This window comes from Miniopterus schreibersii (genome assembly GCF_964146895.1).
Source record: "Miniopterus schreibersii genome assembly, chromosome: 6".
Classification (NCBI taxonomy): Eukaryota; Metazoa; Chordata; class Mammalia; order Chiroptera; family Miniopteridae; genus Miniopterus; species Miniopterus schreibersii.
In genome coordinates this window covers 84,157,075-84,174,896 of record NC_138107.1, presented here as the reverse complement: position 1 = coordinate 84,174,896, position 17,822 = coordinate 84,157,075, and the positions used below count along the sequence as shown (strand labels likewise).

The window sequence follows — 17,822 nt, the reverse complement described above, 5'->3', positions numbered from 1 at the left end:
AAAGACGTGTGTGCCTTAGAAGAGACAAGAGAAGTAAACATAGCATTTCTCAGATACTAAACGGTGCAGTATCTATAAACAATAGACACGACAGTCTGAACGCCGGGCCGGGCCCCTCTCCTGGTGAGCAGTCCCGGGAGGGAAAACCCAGCCATAAGATGAGGTGACTCGATGGCAGCCACGATAGTGCGGAATATTCCCCGACTCCAGGAATGGAACCCAGACACAGTGCATTTAGAGGGATTATTAGTAACGAGGGAAAGACGCTTTCTCCTAAGGCATCGGCCTGACCACTTTCCTAACTGCTCCTGTTCCTAAATCATTTACTACTCAAACCGCCGGGGATGAAAGCGACCGTCCATGTGCAGTTCCTACTCGGAGACCATTCTGAAACAGATGCTTGGGGTTGTTGCTTTTATCCCCTCTCTGATGAATTTATTAACCACAAAGAAATGGCTTAAGCCCACCCACCTCATTTGAATGAGGTCTCGGTATTAGAATTCAAAGTGAGAGGCCGGCATCTACTTACAAAACCAAACCACCCACATCAAGGATTCTTTCTAAGTGTGTAAATGTCCAATAGTGCTGGTGTGTGAAAGTCACCTAAGGCTGTTTTTAAAACCATCGGCGTGCTGTGAGTCCCCAGAGACCAGTGACCTTGGAAAGCTCTCCTGTGCCTCAGGGATGGAGTGTGGATGTTAAATACTCGGGCCTCAGAGAGCTGGTCCAGAGGCTGGGGAGGGGGCGGTGGAGGCCTGGGGACAGGGAACTCACCCGGGGACAGAGGCGGCAACCCCTGCCCTATTACGGCGCCCTGGGATTTTTAAAGGTACTCTTCCAGCAGATGGGCCCCGGCTGTACACGGGTCGTTAGGCGCCTGGGGCTGAGGGTAAGGCCGCATGCGAACTCAGCCTGAAGGAACGATGCTACTGTTATGTTTATTCACTATTTCACTCTTCTTCCTCCCACCCCACCACTCGAAGGAACCCAGAACCTCCTGTTTATTTTTTCCCTAATTTAAGAGTTCCAAAACCATTTGCTCGCATATGCACCAGAATGCCCAGGCTGTTCCTTGCTGGGGGGTGAGGCAGGAGGGGCGGGAGGGGGGACTCAATGAGTGGCGGGTCTGTAAACCTGCCAACTGCCAGTTTAGTTACAAAAGACTAGAAAGAAAGGGATCTTTTCCCATTTCTACATCAATGGGGTAAAAGTGCCAACAAGGCCTCAGTTTCCTCCAGGGGTGTGCGTGCTTGGATTTCTTTGCAGGTTTTTTTACTTCTTACTACCATGTGGAGCACGCGCACACACACACACACACTAGGCCGCACTGGGCAGTCAAACGAACAAGATGCCATCGAAAAGTCTACAGCTAGGGCTGTATTACCCACAGCCTTCTCCAATTTTCTACTTACATAACAGAACACATTATAATCTAAATGAATTATAATCTACTTAACAGAAAATATAGTATAATCAGAAACTGAAGATAGCTTGCCCCGGCTGGGTGTCTCGGTTGGAGGGTTGCCCGGTACACCAAAAGGTTGGGGGTTCAATTCTGGGTCAGGGCACATACCTAGGTTTCGGGTTCGATCGCCAGTCTGGGTGTGTACAGGAGACAACCGATCATTGTTTCCCTCTCACATCAATGTTTCTTTCTCTCCCTAAATCAATAAACATATCCTTGGGTAAGGGTTAAAAACAAAAGATAGCTAAGGTATAATCTTTAAAAATTATCTTTAATCCATGTCATAGAACGCATAATGAAAAAGACCACGGCATTAAAAAATACCTCAGCCTTTCAACCAATAACGAAGGGTGGCTGTTGAAATATAGATAAATCGACAGCAATTCAATGCGAGAGACTGAAAGGCCTGGACTGTGTACGCATCTCTGTGACCGGGTACATGGCGATACACATTTCTCGGTTGCTAGGCAAAAATGAACCACAAAAGGCGCAATAAGCTACAAAGCAAAGCAAACGACTAACGATCAAAATTGCTTTGTTTTTATTATGAATGTCCAACGTGACAGCGCACTGTGAAAGTGGTAGGTTCTCATCGATTAAGTTCCAAGAGAACACAGACTCCAGCGTTCCAAGCACTTTAATTGGTGACAGAGCCAAAACAAAGACAAGAATGACAAAAACATTCTTTTAGGTATAAGGAGTGCTCATACTTGAGTTTTTGTTTTGGTGTTTCCCCCCCTGCAGGTACTGTGAACACTGGTAATTTCCAAAACACAAATCCTGGTCTGGATACTTGGGGAGAAATTTTATCATCTCTGCCTGAAGAAGCAGCTAATAAGAAATGTACTTATAAAGTATGTTTACAATACAATGTAATATGCCCATTTCCTGTCGCTGTCCTCCTCTCCCACTAGGTTTCTCATCTACCACCTGGGTACCTGCCACTGGTGATACTAGGACACGAAAGCTGGAGTGAAATACCCAGAGCACTGCATCGAACCCTGGATTTTTTCAGAGCTGCATTTTTTTTTTTTTTTTCAATGAAAGCTTAAGACTTTCAGCGTTTGAGACTGTCCAAGGAGATGACTGATAATAATCGATTAAGCCACCACCAAGAACTACAGTCTACACATGTTGCATTCAGGAAAACAGCCTTGGTATACTAAAGCTACGGTTCTAGTGATCTGTGGCTCCAACACAATGGGACTTTCTTTCCTCGAGGGGTCTCCCTGCAAACTGTCCCTTCCATCGCCGATACTGGATGACGATGCAGATGGAGTCAGCTGTCACTCGTGCTGCGTCAACTCTGGTCCAGTGGAAGTGCGTATCGCTTACAGACACGGTATGTTCATCCGAGGGGATCCTCAACAAGAACACTTATGAACTAGAAACTCATAGAGTTTGTGTTTCAGATTTATAAAATTAAACCTGCTCCAACAGGTAATACGGGGAGGCATGCTCGCAACCTCTGGATTCAAGCAGAAACAAGGCCTGAGCGCACAGAGCCTTCTCAACGGTAATGGCGGGCTCCTCCTAAGGCTCCTTAAACAAGGTCCAGCGTGGTGCACGTTAGAACTCTGACGCTCGTCTCACTTATCTCTACAAGGCCTGGGCACGGGAAGCTGCCAGAACTTCGTTCATCTTGCCTGTTGACAAAAGGAACAATAACTGGTCATCACTGGTCAATGGAATCACCTTTCCTAGTTGTTTTTTCTTTTTCTTTTTCCCCAAGAAAATTCCTACAGAAGAGATGGCGTCAATACAACAGCAAATGTTTCACGTCTGATGGATTTCTGTGCTCTACAATGCCAAGTCTTCTTCCAGTGCTCGTCTCTCCTCATGCTGGAATTGCTCAGAGAGACCCCTGTCCTGGACGTCAGACCACCCACGCTCCAGACATGATTCCACCGGTAACTAGCAGCATCACCAGACCTCACTGGCTAAGAGGACTTCGATGGATGAGGTCTACAGGGGAGGCCATCCAACCACATCAACAGGTTCTGCCTTCACAGCTCCTCACAGAGCACGGCTGGCAATGGTTCCATTTAGAAAGCCCACACTCAGGCTGCCTAAGGTCCTAGTTCAGATTCATGTTTGGAACCAGCTGAACCTCCAAGAATGTCTCAAAATATCTGTTAACACCTGAAGTCAACTAAAATCTTCTTAAATGATGTAATGGAGTTATATGGACATACAATTCTGAAAATACGGATTTCTACATCTTTTACTGTTTGAAGATCTAATTATGTGCCATTTTTTGGGGTACTTGCTTGTTTTCGTAAATTATGAATTATATGAAACCTGAAAAACACATGAGTAAACACAACAGCATAGAAGCAGTGTGTGAGAAAATGCTACGCAGTCATAAAGTTCAACTAGTTGGACTAGTTTAAGTAATTATGTCAAGTAACTTTACCAAGACATACATCTGGTAAGCACAGGTTGGGGCTAGACACGGGAGGTCTGACCCTAAAACTAAAGCTTCTGCCATATGCCAAACTACTTCGCCTTATCTGGTTAAATGACAACAGCTTGGGGCTGGAAAGTTTAATGTGACTTTCACAGTTGCTGAAGGCACAATATTTGCAAAATTTGGGCAATTAGCTCTCATTAGTAGCATAATAATAAACTTCAGTAATTGAAAAACTGTATTTAGCAATTTTGATTTTTATCTTTATGCCTCTGTGGCTGGTAAGACTTACATAATCTCCCAATAACTATTTATTATTTGTGTTAGGATATATCAGATCATACTATTGTATAGTACTATATTATTTATTTTTTTATTTTTTTAATCCTCACCTGAGGATATTTTGTCCATTGCTTTTCAGAGACAGTGGAAGGGGGAGGGGGGAGAGAGAGAGAGAAAGATCGATGTGAGACACACACATTGATTGGTTGCCTCCTGCTCTCGCACTGACCAGGGCCGGGGATTGAGCCTGCAACTAAGGTACGTGCCCTTGGCCGGAATTGAACCTGGGACCCTTCAGTCTGCAGGCTGACGCTCTAACCACTGAACCAAACCAGCCAGGGCTATAGTATATATTTCTGAAGGCATCCTGGCTGTCACGTGTGACAAGAAAAATGCTGAATAATTTTTTCACCTTTCTATGGTGGTTTTGGCGCAAGGGGGAGATAAAACACAACTCTGTGAAATGCGTCACCGGTCCACAAAGAACAAAACTGGCACCAAGATACCATCTATTAGTTTAAATTATTCTAAGTGTCTTGCTAATGAGTTTATCCAGTGAGTTTATCCTTCAAACACTGACTTAAAAGTGACTCAAAACAGGAAACAACAAAGAAGCTCAGTCGTTTGGCTCAATGGCTTTAACTCAGGTTACAGAGCCGTTTTCTGAAATCTGGGCAACATTTGCCAGGTTGTAACCGGATAGGGCTGTTGTCCAGAGCAAATCAGCATTTGTGTGGTAGAAGGCAGGGAGGCCACAATGGGGAACAAAAGGAAAAAGACACAAATTTGCTCAAATTGTGGGGTGAGGGGGACACAAGAATGCACTATTAACATGCCTATATGTACCAGTGCAGACTAAATTTTGCGTTTCTTTGTTGCCAAGTAAGAGAAATAAATATTTCTGTCTTGACAAATGAGCCTGAAGTAAACAAAAAGTAAGGGAAATTTGTTAGGAATTCTGACCAGCATCTCTGTGTCTGTGGTTTCCTGGATACGTCAGTGTATCCTGATGGGGAGGCTGTAAGTGGATGTAACATGAGTGAAGGTGGACATTCCAAGTAAACACCAAGGTCTCGTGCAAACAGTACAGAATGTGGACATGCTGGCCGCACAGCTTAGACTTGGAGTGTTTTAGTTTTCAAAGCCCATTGACATGTATGAACTCTCTGGTCCTTATGAAGGGGGACCCAGCCTACACACGAGCCAGCCAAGAGGTGAGGGCTTCAGCGACCTGCCCCGCGTCACATGGGTACGCGAGTCAACGAGGCATTGAGCGGGAAGGAGACCCAGGTCCTTCGATTCCCAGGCCAGCGCTCCTGCTTCTCGACAAGCTGTCTCTAGCGAGTGACTGATATGGATGAATTCAGTACTTATTACTATGATCCAGCTCTTCTACCTAGCTTTGTTACTACAATTACCTTATAATGAACACCCTGTAAGACAGAACCATCTGCACGAGGCAGCTGAGGTTCAGAGGAGTGCCCTGCCCAGTGTCCTCAGGAAATGGCAGAGCTGGAACTCGCCTCCCTGCTCCTCCCACTGTGGACACCGCTGTGGTGCGTGCCCGAACCCTGGGCGGAAGTGTCACCTCTAAGTGCCAGGGAAGAACCCCACTGCTTCAGAGAGATCGGCCACTGTGCTGCCACTCCAGACACGTGGCGCATTCCAACCTCCTTAAGGAGCTGGAGAGCTTGTGAAGAAATGCATTCTTGCTCATTTGCGGACCAGTCTTTGTTACCAGGTACCAGTGTGCCCCACGACCCCCGGTAACACTGCTGTAATTTCATAATAAATGAAAAGTAGGAGGCCAGAAACCCCACTTTTCAATGACAACATGGCACAAAGAATAAAGACTTTAAAAAAATTTTTAAAGAACTGAGACGCAGCAGTGCCTGGAGGTGGAAGGAATACCTGGAGGTAACTAAAAGTTCTAGAACCAGTTTCTGCAGCTTAAGCTGCCATATGTTGTATTTGCTGCAACTGTCAGCTGTGAAATGCGGTTATAGTTACTCTTTTAGAAAATGGGCACGATTAAGGCAACGTGGAGATAGGCGCTCCTTACACAGCTGTAACTCAGTGGGGCTCCGGTTCCAGGTGGCTGACACACATCTCACCTACTCTACACAAACAGCCTTGCGAAGGAGCCGCTGATGGGACGGCAGGGACCAGGACTGCAGGGGAGGCCGAGCTGCTTTCACAGCAGCCACAGCCTCTCTTGCGCACACAAACCCAGGTCTGGAGGTAGTGGCCCCGTTTCTACATCGGTTACGCGGGTCGCGGAAGAAGTGGGAGTGAGGACCAACAGAGAGCGCCTCCTTGCAGAAAGAACCAGCGGGGCCCACCGCACGGAGAAACAGAAATTAAGTTAACAAATTAAAGGCCTCTGTGGTCTGGTTCGAGTTTTCCACCTTAATTAAGTGAACGTGTTCTGATCTCCAAATGGCCTACCAGCAGGTTAGAAACGGCCCACAGCCTGAAGATCACCTCTAAATTACAGGTGAGAGAAAAGGCAGGGAGAACACCTAGAGAGACAGAATTAGAGAGGCTGGGGCCCCTTTTTAATTAATTAACCTCCTTCGTTTCTTCCCCCAGTGAAACTCCCGTCGGAGCTGCCAGTACTCAGAGCAAAGCTGACCGGCTGGGATTGGCCACAAGAGGAGGACCTGTGATTATAAAGCCAGCAGACGAAAAACCTACCCAGGGGTGACGTGTTCCAGTACTAATGCCACCGGGTGAACCACCAGTGGGCCAAATGTGGAGGTGACCGGGCTCCACCCAGAACACCTAGGCCTCCCAAGCACTCTCAGATCCGAGCCTCAGCCACCGGCCCTGCCAGGCAAAAGGAAAGCACCAGGGTCACTCATGGTGCTAGACCCCAACCCCCCTTATCCAGCTGGTCCTCAAGGTCAGGTTGGCCGTGTGGGAGCAGGAAGGCTGGTGCACATCCGCATAGACCAGTGTGTGCACACATGTCCCAACATCACTTGCTAAATGTTTACTGTTCTGTAGTTAAAAACCTACTCAGGATGTGTCAAGCGACATCCTGTTCGATTGCATCCCTGTGAAGCCAGGTCTTTCCAAGTACCAAGTGTAAGGGTAATTAAATAAAGGCAATTACTTCCCATTAGGGAAGTTTATTTCTATGATGGAGGGGGGTACCCAGGTTCCTCTGAGAAACTGAGACCATGTTCTGCTTCCTGACCACACATGGACTGTGCATGCAACCTTTGAGATTCCCCAAAGAAGCCAGTTCATTCCAACAGAGTCGAAGGAAGGGTCGAGTTAGTGCTAAAACAGACCTTAGGAGTGACAGAGCACAAAGTTCTCATTTTAAACATTAAACACTGAGGCTTGGAGGTTTCACACTTGCCCGTGGGCTCACAAAGATAGAAAATCTAGATGATCTGCTGTCTTGTCCTGTAATGCACTGTAATGTCCCTCATTCAATTCAAATGTTTCAGATAATAAATCCTGAAAAAACTGTGCCACTTAGCACGCATGATCCAGACAGAACACAACTTCTGAATGGTCCAACAGGACAGACTCCTGGACCACAGTGGACGGAGCTGTTTCGCAGGGGCTGAATCTCACTGAGCGGGTGGGGAAGGCGCAGGTCCCAGGGTCTGGTGGAAGCCTCCCGAGGGCTCACCCCTGGAGGGGCAGTTCAGCACACTGGCTGAGTGAGCATCTGATCTGGCTCTTTATTTAAAGTGCGTGATCCTTGGGTAAGCTGACTGTGAGTTTCCTCAACTGTGAAATGGGCATGTGCCCTGACCGGGAATCGAGCCGCGATCTCTTGGGTCATAGGTCGATGCTCAACCGCTGAGCCATGCCAGGTGGGCCAAAAAGCTTTTCCTTGTAGTGATTTAAATGGCCGTCAGTGGAGTTAGATGGATTCCAGTTTGGCTTTGTTACATGTAAAACTGAAACTGTCAGCATACCACTAGTGATACCCAGTGTGGGGGTGTTTTTCTACTGGAGGTGAGCTTTACTCAGCCAGCTCCATCTCACTTTTTATTTTAAATCCTCACCCGAGGGTATGTTTTTATTTATTTTAGAGAGAGAGAGAGACAGAGAGGGGGAAACTTCAATCGGTTGCTTCTCACATGCACCCGAGCAGGGATCTAACCCGAAACCTGGGTATGTACCCTGACTGAAAATCAAACCCATGACCTTCCTGTGTACAGGATACCACTCCAACCAACTAAGCCACACCAGCCAGGGCCAGCTCTGTCTTTAGAAAAGTCCTCTTGGGTCCAAAACATTTTCTTGTCTTGCAAAGAAAGCAACACATCTCTGAAGTGAAATAAAATCCGCGATCCTCACTTTTTAGTGCTAAACCCTAACCCACTCCATCCTCAACCTCAAAGTCAATCTGTCGTCAGGTGACAGGTGTCTCAAGTCATTTCTTAGATTTAGATTTAGTAACAACAATAAAGTTCAAATCTGCAAATCGTTTTAAGTAAGAAATAACAGTCACTATCATTACATTCAATATGTTTTCTTGGGTGGGAGAAAAAGAGGAGTCGGGGGAGGGTCACAAATGAACATCACCCATCACATGTATTTCTCATGAAGAAATCTGTAGCTCCTTTCTCAAACACCTTACTGAAATCCTGGCGTACAGCATCTGCAACACGTTTCATTCACCAATCCAACGGCCCTCTCTAAAAGCTGCACTCCTCATTTCTGGGGGGAATATTCTCAGCGAACCCACGCCAGTCCCACTGGGGCAGAGTCCATTCTGAGAGCTGACAAATCTTTCAATGCCATCTTTTCAGCACCATGCTGGGAATGCCGGCAAGTTCACTGGCTGCAGTGCTAGGAAACTGCCTGTTTCTTCGCTTAAGCAAGGGAACCTGTCCTGCTCGCCACAGGTCCTGGATTTTGAGGTTTGTACGTTGTTCTGGTTCCCAGGGATGCAGTTTTCAGGACCAGGGCCCCTCTGAGGGCAGCGAGGACCCCCCTCAGCCTCCTCACCTCTCTTAGCTTTCATCCCTCTGATGGGGAGTCTCTGCTCTATGAACAGAAAGCGCCAAGCCCCCAGCAGGCCGCCCCCTTCCCCCTTTTCCATAAACGACGCCTGCCGTCCTCAGTGTTTTACACGGGCCTCACCTCAGCCTGTTCTCCACGGTCTCACCCCCCCGGATTACGCGCCCCCTCTCCGGGGGGGTCCTTCCAGCCGGGCCCTCAGAGGAGCGTTTCCCACGGTGACGGCCGGTGCGGCCTGGCCCCCACCAGCAGCGTTACGTTGCTGAGTTTCTTGGCCCTCGTGTGTCTACTTCCCTTTCTTAAACTGCTTCCACTGAAGCTCTCTCAGACCCTTTTGAAATCTGTCGCATGAGCAGTACATTGGCCACAGGTGATCGAGGCCAGTATCACGCACGTCCACGGAAATGGCCACCGCTTACTTCACGCGGTGTCCCTGCCCTGAGATCCCACGGGCACCTGGACACACGGGCTTCCTGCTCCCCATCGAGCAGAGAGCCTAGGAGATGAAGTGAGCCCGCAGCCCGAAGCCACCGTGAGAAAGTGGCAGACCCCGGAAAAGCAAGGCTCTGGGCGACTCCAGAACCCAGAGGCCTCCTTCTCCCTACACTGTCTTACACACTCTAGAAAGTTCTACGTTTCTTTCTTCCTCTCTTTTTAAAGAGAGTGTTAACACATATTACTCATTTTTCTAACTACATTTTTAAGTTTGATCCATACATATGGCATTATATTAGTTTCAAGTGAAAAAGTGTTCTCTTTGCAGTGTTTGAGTCTATATGGAAAACAGATTTCTATATTTTTTGAAATTAAAAAAAAACACCTAGATTAAGGGTTATAGGCCATTTTACTTTTTCATACCTACATCTTACACTTTTTTCCTACAGTATGCATTCATTGTATGGTTTTAAAAATAGAAACAAGAATAGAATCTGCATATTTAGAGACCCAATTTTATCTACACAGTGGGATGGGTACTATTTCTTCTTTAACAACATTTAGCAAAAATTTTAAAAATTACAAAAGGGAAGTTTTACAAACTAGAGGCCTCATAATTGGAGTTTTATTATAGAAATAAGAGAGATACATTTGTTTATCTCTTAAAGAGGCACCCAGTGGGCCTGCGTGGGCTGGGGGTGCGCAGGCCTGCAGACACTCAGGTCTCCTTTCCCTCCACCAGCTCAGTCCAGGGAGTCTCTGCTGAAGTCCCCTGTGCTCTCGCTTTGAGTTGACTGGCAGAAGTGTCCAGAGTGGAGTCTAGCTCCTGAAGGCCTTGGGTTTCCCTCCCCAACCTATACAACTTCTACATGGGCACGAATATGATTAATATAGTATATGGGCATAGTGTGGACCTGGGCCCATATGCCTTAGTATATTCATTAACTAAGGTGAATGCTTGGGGAGTGTTCCTAAACATATTCTAACAACTTACATCGATTGTATGAGCACTGTACAAACCTGAACGCGTGATCTTCAAGGAACCTGGACATCTCACAGGCACACCAACCAACCTACCCAAGGGCCAATGAGTCAATGACACAGTCAAGGGCTGCAACCTAAACTCTTTCTTAAACACTGAATTTAACTGAAGTTGTTTTTAGATAAGCTCCTGAGTTACTTTAAATGGCTTAATTCTAGTCAAGGCAGGTCTGTTTGGGAGACCGATGCTTACAGCCTATAGGACAAAGAGGAGCCGTTGCTCAGTTGGACAATTATGTACATTTACTCACACAGCTCATGGTTTTAAAAGCTACAGAGATCAACAGCGTGGCAGCTGGCTGAAATGATCCCATAATCTAAAACTCGGTAGGGTGTGTCTGTTAGCAGCTTTGAGTTTCTGCCAAAGACCAACAATTTGGCGATGGCAAGCTGTCTTCCCATTAATGTCCCAGAGAATTTTCCTTTCAAGATTTCAGAACAAAAGCCAGGAATTTCTGGGATTCAGTTACATGAAGCATCATCATAGTCTTTGCCTTTTATAAATCTTTTATATCCAGGTTAATAAGCAAAATGTCTTTTAAAATGTTTTGTTTGACTTCCTAAAAAAGCCTGAGACTCTTTAATCTTCTGGATCCTAACGGATAAAAACCTGTTAAACCGCCCTAAGAACATTCAAAACCACCATCACGCTCCATTTAATCATTCCTTTCCTCAAAAAAATGCACGTTCCTTTGTGTTTTGCTCTTAGCAAACTTGGAATCAGGCTTTATAAAGGTTCACTGTCCCAAAGAGGTTCATTTGGTTTTCTTAGGCTTGCAATTCTCCCCACCCCCCAGCCATCTGCCTGTAAAACCACACCCCCTGCCATCTTCAGAAATCATGAGACTAACCTCCTTCTGCAGCCTCTCAGTTGAGTCCCTCTCGGCCGCCAGACCTGGATCCCATGGAGTCACATGCAACACCGGGCATACGCTCAGTTTCCATGCTTTCCTGCCTTCCGCTACTATTACACTTGGAGCTTCTAAACGGGTGACAGCGTGCCATTTCTCTAGCACCCAACACAGTGCCTGGCCACTCAATCATCTGTTGGGTGAACAAATAAACAAAGCCTAAAGCCAAACTGATGACCAACACATGCTCATTCTTTATAGTTAAGACTTTCCCCTTTTTGTACTATTTCAAATAATATCGTGGGAAATCTGAACGGCTAGACTAATACTTTTTTTTTTTCACTTGAAAACTAAAAGAATGGAAGAAAAGGTCTCATGCTCTGGCACTTCCTGCCTCATCCTACAGCTCTTGGTTTATAAATCGTCAACACTATGAGACTATAAGCTTTATCGATACGGATCTAATGCCTTATTCAACCTGTCAACTATAAACCCAGCGCAGCGTCATGTACCAGCACCCAGTAACTATTTCGGGGATCACAGAAGGCTGGGCAGGAGTTCTTTACTTTCCTTGAATGGAAATGAGAGAACAAAGCAGACAGTTAAAGAGATAGGTGAACGAACACACACAAGACTATGACCAAAATCAGCACAGGTACAAGCAGTGACAGAGAGGGAATGAGGAGCGGTGTGTGCATTAGCCTCTTGGAAAGAAAACACAGGAAGTGAAGCATGTTTTTCACATGCGGGCCCAGGCAGGTCCCACACGGGCCACCACGGACAGTGCAGGGAAAGTTAGGTGGGGAGCAGGGGTAGGTAGCTGGTCATTTGGTCTCTGGGACAGTCAGTAGTCTGAGGTTTACAGCTCTCAGAGTGCTAACCTGCTACTGTGGGAAGCCGGATATATGTAGGCAGTTAAAAACTATAATCATTTTTACCAGGGCTGGTGGTGTTAAAGTTGTCTAACACCGTCCAAACCAGTACCAACGGACATTAGGTCAATTTCACTTTTCTAAAACTCTAGGTTGGAATGTATTTTCACCACTCCAGTGTAACTAGTATCTACTGAAACATGTGGTGGGGACTCAATATCCATTTGCTGAATGGATATCCAAAGACTATTCAGGCTGCCATGACAAAAGAAATCACTCTCCTGCCAAGGCTGCTCTGTCCTTGTCACACTGACTACACCAAGCAGAGGCCTCACGCTGACGTGCTGCTACGGTTCACAATTCTGCTGACAATGGTCTCACCACAGGTGATGTCACTGATAGAGCATTAACACATCATATGCTAGCACTGTCTCCGGAACAGGTCACCTGTTATCCACACATTTTTGCAAGACAGCAGCCTTCAGTATGAGAAACAGGCTCAGGGGTGAGAACAGTACAAGGCAGGTGTCAGAGCCAGGAACTGAACTCCAACCTTCCCATGCTCTTTTCACTCTGTCCAAGCCACTGGGTGTGACATCTGCCATGAAGAATGCCACTTCCCACCTTTGATCGCTAGGAAACTATTCATTAAAATCAGACACTACTTCCTTGCCCCAAACTAGAGGGATTGTGGCTAAAATACTATTAGTTGGAAAGCAGGCAGAGTGCTGAGAATTCCCCGTCACCTCACCACCCCCTCCTTCCCGAGTGGCTCTTCTCCTGTAGAAGGATATAAAGACAATACGGCCATGTACAAATCTGCCAACGAGCCTTAAACCCAATCCATCGCCTGTGCCCCACTGTCCTCAGTCCCTTAGTACCGAGGCTCTATTGCACTGTGCGCTCATGTTCTACTAGCAAGGCCGCCCAGTGACCACCTAATCTCACGCCCTGTGGTCAGCTCTCCACCACTCTGTCCTCGCCTGTCGAGAGGGCGACTAGGAGTTACTAAGCGTCTTCCAGCAGCATCTGCCCCAGCGTCACCTAACTGCTTTCCTCTGCTGGGCCCACCCACCATCACCTGCCCTTTACCCTGTGCTCTCACCTCCAGCTGTATACCCGGCTCCCTGCTCCACTGGCCCTGTTTCTGCATTCCATGAGGGAGGTGCAAGACCAGTAAAAAAAAAGGGGAGGGAGAGAATTTCCTACCCCAAACACAACCACGAACAGTCCTCCCGGTGTTCCCTTTCCAGCGAGTGTTTTTCTTGTAAAGGGAGGAGCACGTTTACACTTCATAAATACGGCCGATGCACAGAAACGTTCCACCTAACTGAGCACTCGGGATGATATGCGATGAGTATTTTCAGCTAAGTAAAAGGAAGAGTGGTAATTTTAAACAGAATTTCCTTGGGGAATATAAGGAATGTTCAAGAGCTTTCCAAAAACACGTCTTTTATAAACTGCTTGCTGCCAAGTGTTTTCCCGCAGAGGGTGTGCAGCCAAGCTGCCCTGGACAGTGATGGTGACCACTAGCCGCCAGCTTGGTGATCACGGACGTCTGGACAGGGAGACAAGTCGAAATGCAACCCACACCCAATTGCCATTTCGATTCTTGAAGGACCATCAAATCCAACACAGACAAGATGCCTTCTGCTTGCTCCTCAGACAGGAACATACATAACATACACACACCCCATGAGGCGGACATAACGTGAAAAGTGAAATATACACCCAAATAACTGCAGTCTAGAGCTGTGACTTAAGGGGGGAAACGCGATTGCTTCCAGACAGGGTTACTGGAGGTCAGAAGTGACACTTTAGGGAAAAATTAAGTTTGCTACAGTGTTTATCATCTTCCAAAGTAAAAACCAAGCTCTTTTCCCTTAATACATAATGTCAGATGTCCATTTTCCCTATCACCCATTGATCTCTCCTGAATATTTCACAGCTCCTCCCTGCAGGCCAGGTCCCTCACACCCCTGGGTAGCACGGTGATCCCCCCCATCGGGGCAGCTGTGGCTTGGCACCAGCAGAGGGTTCCTGCAGACACGCCCTGCGAGCAGGCACCTGGGGGGAGTAGAGTGCCTCCTAAAATGTTATTTAATGAGGTTTTTAAGTTTATAGTGTATGGGATGCTTTGAAAGAAACAGCTAAAGAAAATAATAATAGCAGTGAGTGCTCAAGTGCAGACCAGGCTCATGGACATCAACAACCCAACTGAGAAAAGTCAGCTCCGGAAGTTTCCCAAAACGATAAGGGAGTCTATAATGATCGATGGGTAGGAATTGTGTAGCAAAGTAATTCAGAGCAAATACCTCTGAACATGACAAACACTATGACTGAATTACTGAGATACACGTGGGGTGGAATTTCTACACCTGCTCTACTATCATTCGTTTGCAAAATCACTCTCCTGATCATTTCTGTCATAAATGACTTATTACTACTTCACATAATTCTACCTAAGAATCCACAAATGAGTTCTGCAAAAATGATATCAAATACTGCACATATCTTAACTTTAATTTTTTTTCTTTTTTTAAATATGTCTTTATTGATTTCAGAGAAAGGAAGGGGTGGAGAGAGACAAACATCTAGCCTGCACCCCGGACATGTGCCCTGGCCGGAAATCGAACCCCGATCTTCTGGACCATAGGTTGATGCTCAACTGCTAAGCCGCGCTGGCTAGGCTTCACTTTAATTTCTTAACAAGAATTCAAATTTACAGCTATTCATGGTTATAGTTTGAGTTTATACTGAAGTATTGTACTGAATGGCATTTGGATACTTCCCAGGTCCCTTAGCGCAAAATGCTATCAAAATACTCAACAAAACTGGACCCTCTGGTCATTACTCACCAACTCGATCCCTTATTTAAAAGGTAGGGAACACGTATGTCTTCAACTTAAAAAAAAATTTTTTTAATGTGGTCTTCTTACATATTTAAATCGGCTACTGAAAAACCCAAATACAATTTTGAAAACAATTTCCCAAATGTCACATGCAGCTGCCAAATGCAGCTCACAAAAGGAGAAAGACAGCGAAGACAAGGCCGCGCGGGACACAGAGCAAGGCAGCTCTCGGGGGCTTCTATCGGAGGAGCAGAGAGAAAACTCCCCCAGGGACGTGGGCCCCCGTGGTGAAAACGGGTCAGGGTGCACGTGAGTCCCACATTTCTGTAATTAAAATCTCCCTACACGTTCAACTGAGCCAAAACTTACATACTCTCATCACTAGGAAAACAACACTTTCTAGACTTAAAACTCACCGGGTAGGTACTGATCATACAAGTGAGTAGAACATGACATTCCTTTTGTCTGTCAAACTTATACTGACGGTTTTGAATAAAAATATTCCACATCTCACAGTCAACCAAAACGTCATCTTTCTAAAACCTTTGTAGGTAAGAACATGGCAGAAGTGAAATCAGATGGACAGCGATCGTCAAATAACCTTAAACGTAGTATGTTTGATAAAGTATTTTTTAGCAAGACATTTCCATTCTTTAACTCGATATGACTCATTTTAAAAGCCGTGTCTAGTGAACAGATGAACACTGAGCAAGGACAGACAGGATTCTGCAGCCCACGTGCCTTTCCCTCCACTGTTACATGTAATGCCCCGGATGAACTCCTTTTCTCACGCTGAGCTCCACAAACGTGATGAGAGAACCTAAGTGTTTCTGAAGGGATCAAAGCGCATTATTTTAACTAGCACGACAAAATTTTATTTTAGGCAAACTACGTGAACAAACTCTACATGTGAAAAGTGACAGAGCATAGATTTGAGCGCCCAGTGCCCGGCTCTCAAGTGAGTGTCACATCACAGACAGCGAAGAAAAAGATAAGCTCTCCGTAACTTTCCTTCATGGAGCTGGCGACAAACGTCGATCCAAACCACAGAGAGGGTGCTAAGAACACAGGATTTATCATCAGATGCCCTTGGGTTAGAACCCGCCTTTTGCCCATATTATCTGCATAACTGGGCTAAATTGCTTGTTTCACCTGTGAAGTAAAATCATAGTGCCTTTTCTCACGGAATAAACAACTTGCATAGTATATCAAGTTCTCAATACAGAATAATCATTACTAGTATTCTACGGTAACAGTGCCCACCGCGCAATGCTCAGTGACGCCCTGGAAGTGCCCGCTCCAACGCTGCCCTATTCTGGACATGAGGAGGAAGGAGAGACAGACACATCACTTCTAGAAAAGCCCAAGGAGACCGAGGCCGCTGGTGAAAGCCCTGCACATTCGAGGACATCGAGCCATCAGCCAGCCTTGGCTCTCCTGAGGACCTAGGCTCCTAGTTAATCAGGGATGCAGATAAAATACAGGATGCCCAGTTACGTTTGAATTTCAGACATACTTCTATTTTAAAAATCATTGTTTATCTGAAATTCACATTCAATTGGGTGTCCTGTATTTTTGTTTGCAAAACTTGGCAACAAGTTTCTATGGCTTCCTTTCTCCTCACTTAATTCACTTAAAGGGAGCCTGGGGGGATTCGGTTCTATCTTCAATTCCCAGAGACTTAAGAATGTGGTTTCTAGCAGGGCAACAAACAGCACCATTCATTTACAAGTGTTTTTTTTAGTTTCCCCAAACTTCCAAGGAATTTTGACTTTGACATCATATGACGCACAGTCTGCGCTCCTGCGTTTTAGATGAAGCCGTGGCAGAGATGAGCTGTCACCATCTCACCACGGCAGCCAACCTAGGCCCTTACAGTCCACTGCACATGCTGGGATTCCACATCCTCCCAGTCAACCGAGAGGCTCTGAAGTTTAATTTGCGTTATGAAACAAAGCATGTTAAACGAGCGTTTCCAATTCCCCCTTCCTCTCCCCAGTTGGACACACCAAGTTCTTATTCATGGACTAGATAATTCCTCAAGTGCCTTCTGGCTCGTTTTCTTTGATCTATGACCCATAACGTCATTAAGTCCCAAGGCGAATTCATTCACGAATCTTCAACAGAATCTGTACCTCCAGACTCAGGCTCACAGCCGCTGGCTCCTGATCTGGGGGGCGTGGAGCTGGTTCACTCATTACTTCCCAGTCACCACCCTCACTAGACCCAGTTCTTTGAGGGCCACGCTGGCTTCCAGCTGCACCAGGCATCCCTCCCCCACCTCCACAGACACTTGTCCACCTCGGCCCTTCCAGGTAGAGGGAAGAGGGGGCATGAACTAGGCACCATGACACTCTGGGACAATGTTGTTACTATTCCATCCGGCCCTGGCTGCTGGGTTACTTCTTGAAGGGCTGCCCTTTTACTCTCTATACTTTCTTACATGTTTATGCACAATAATGCTATTTTTGAACAAATAAGATGGCAGGGGCTGTAGCTTTTGTTAGCTTCATCCCATAACCAGCACATTTTCATACACAGGTCTTATAAAATGTATGTTTTTCCAGAAGTCAAGTATTGCTAAAAAGAGAGGGAGACTTTAAACCTAAAGGTATGCCCTAC

The 17,822-nt window shown here is 46.2% G+C and overlaps 1 protein-coding gene across 1 annotated transcript in view; it reads right to left on the bottom strand.

Annotated features, from left to right (window-relative positions):
• Window positions 1–1,984: 1,984 nt before the first annotated feature.
• The window catches only part of SCAF8 (SR-related CTD associated factor 8), a 103,514-nt gene continuing 87,676 nt past the window's right edge, over window positions 1,985–17,822 (bottom strand). The window contains 1 exon segment of the mRNA XM_081139622.1: window positions 1,985–3,111. The gene's annotated coding sequence lies outside the window, so the exon portion shown is untranslated.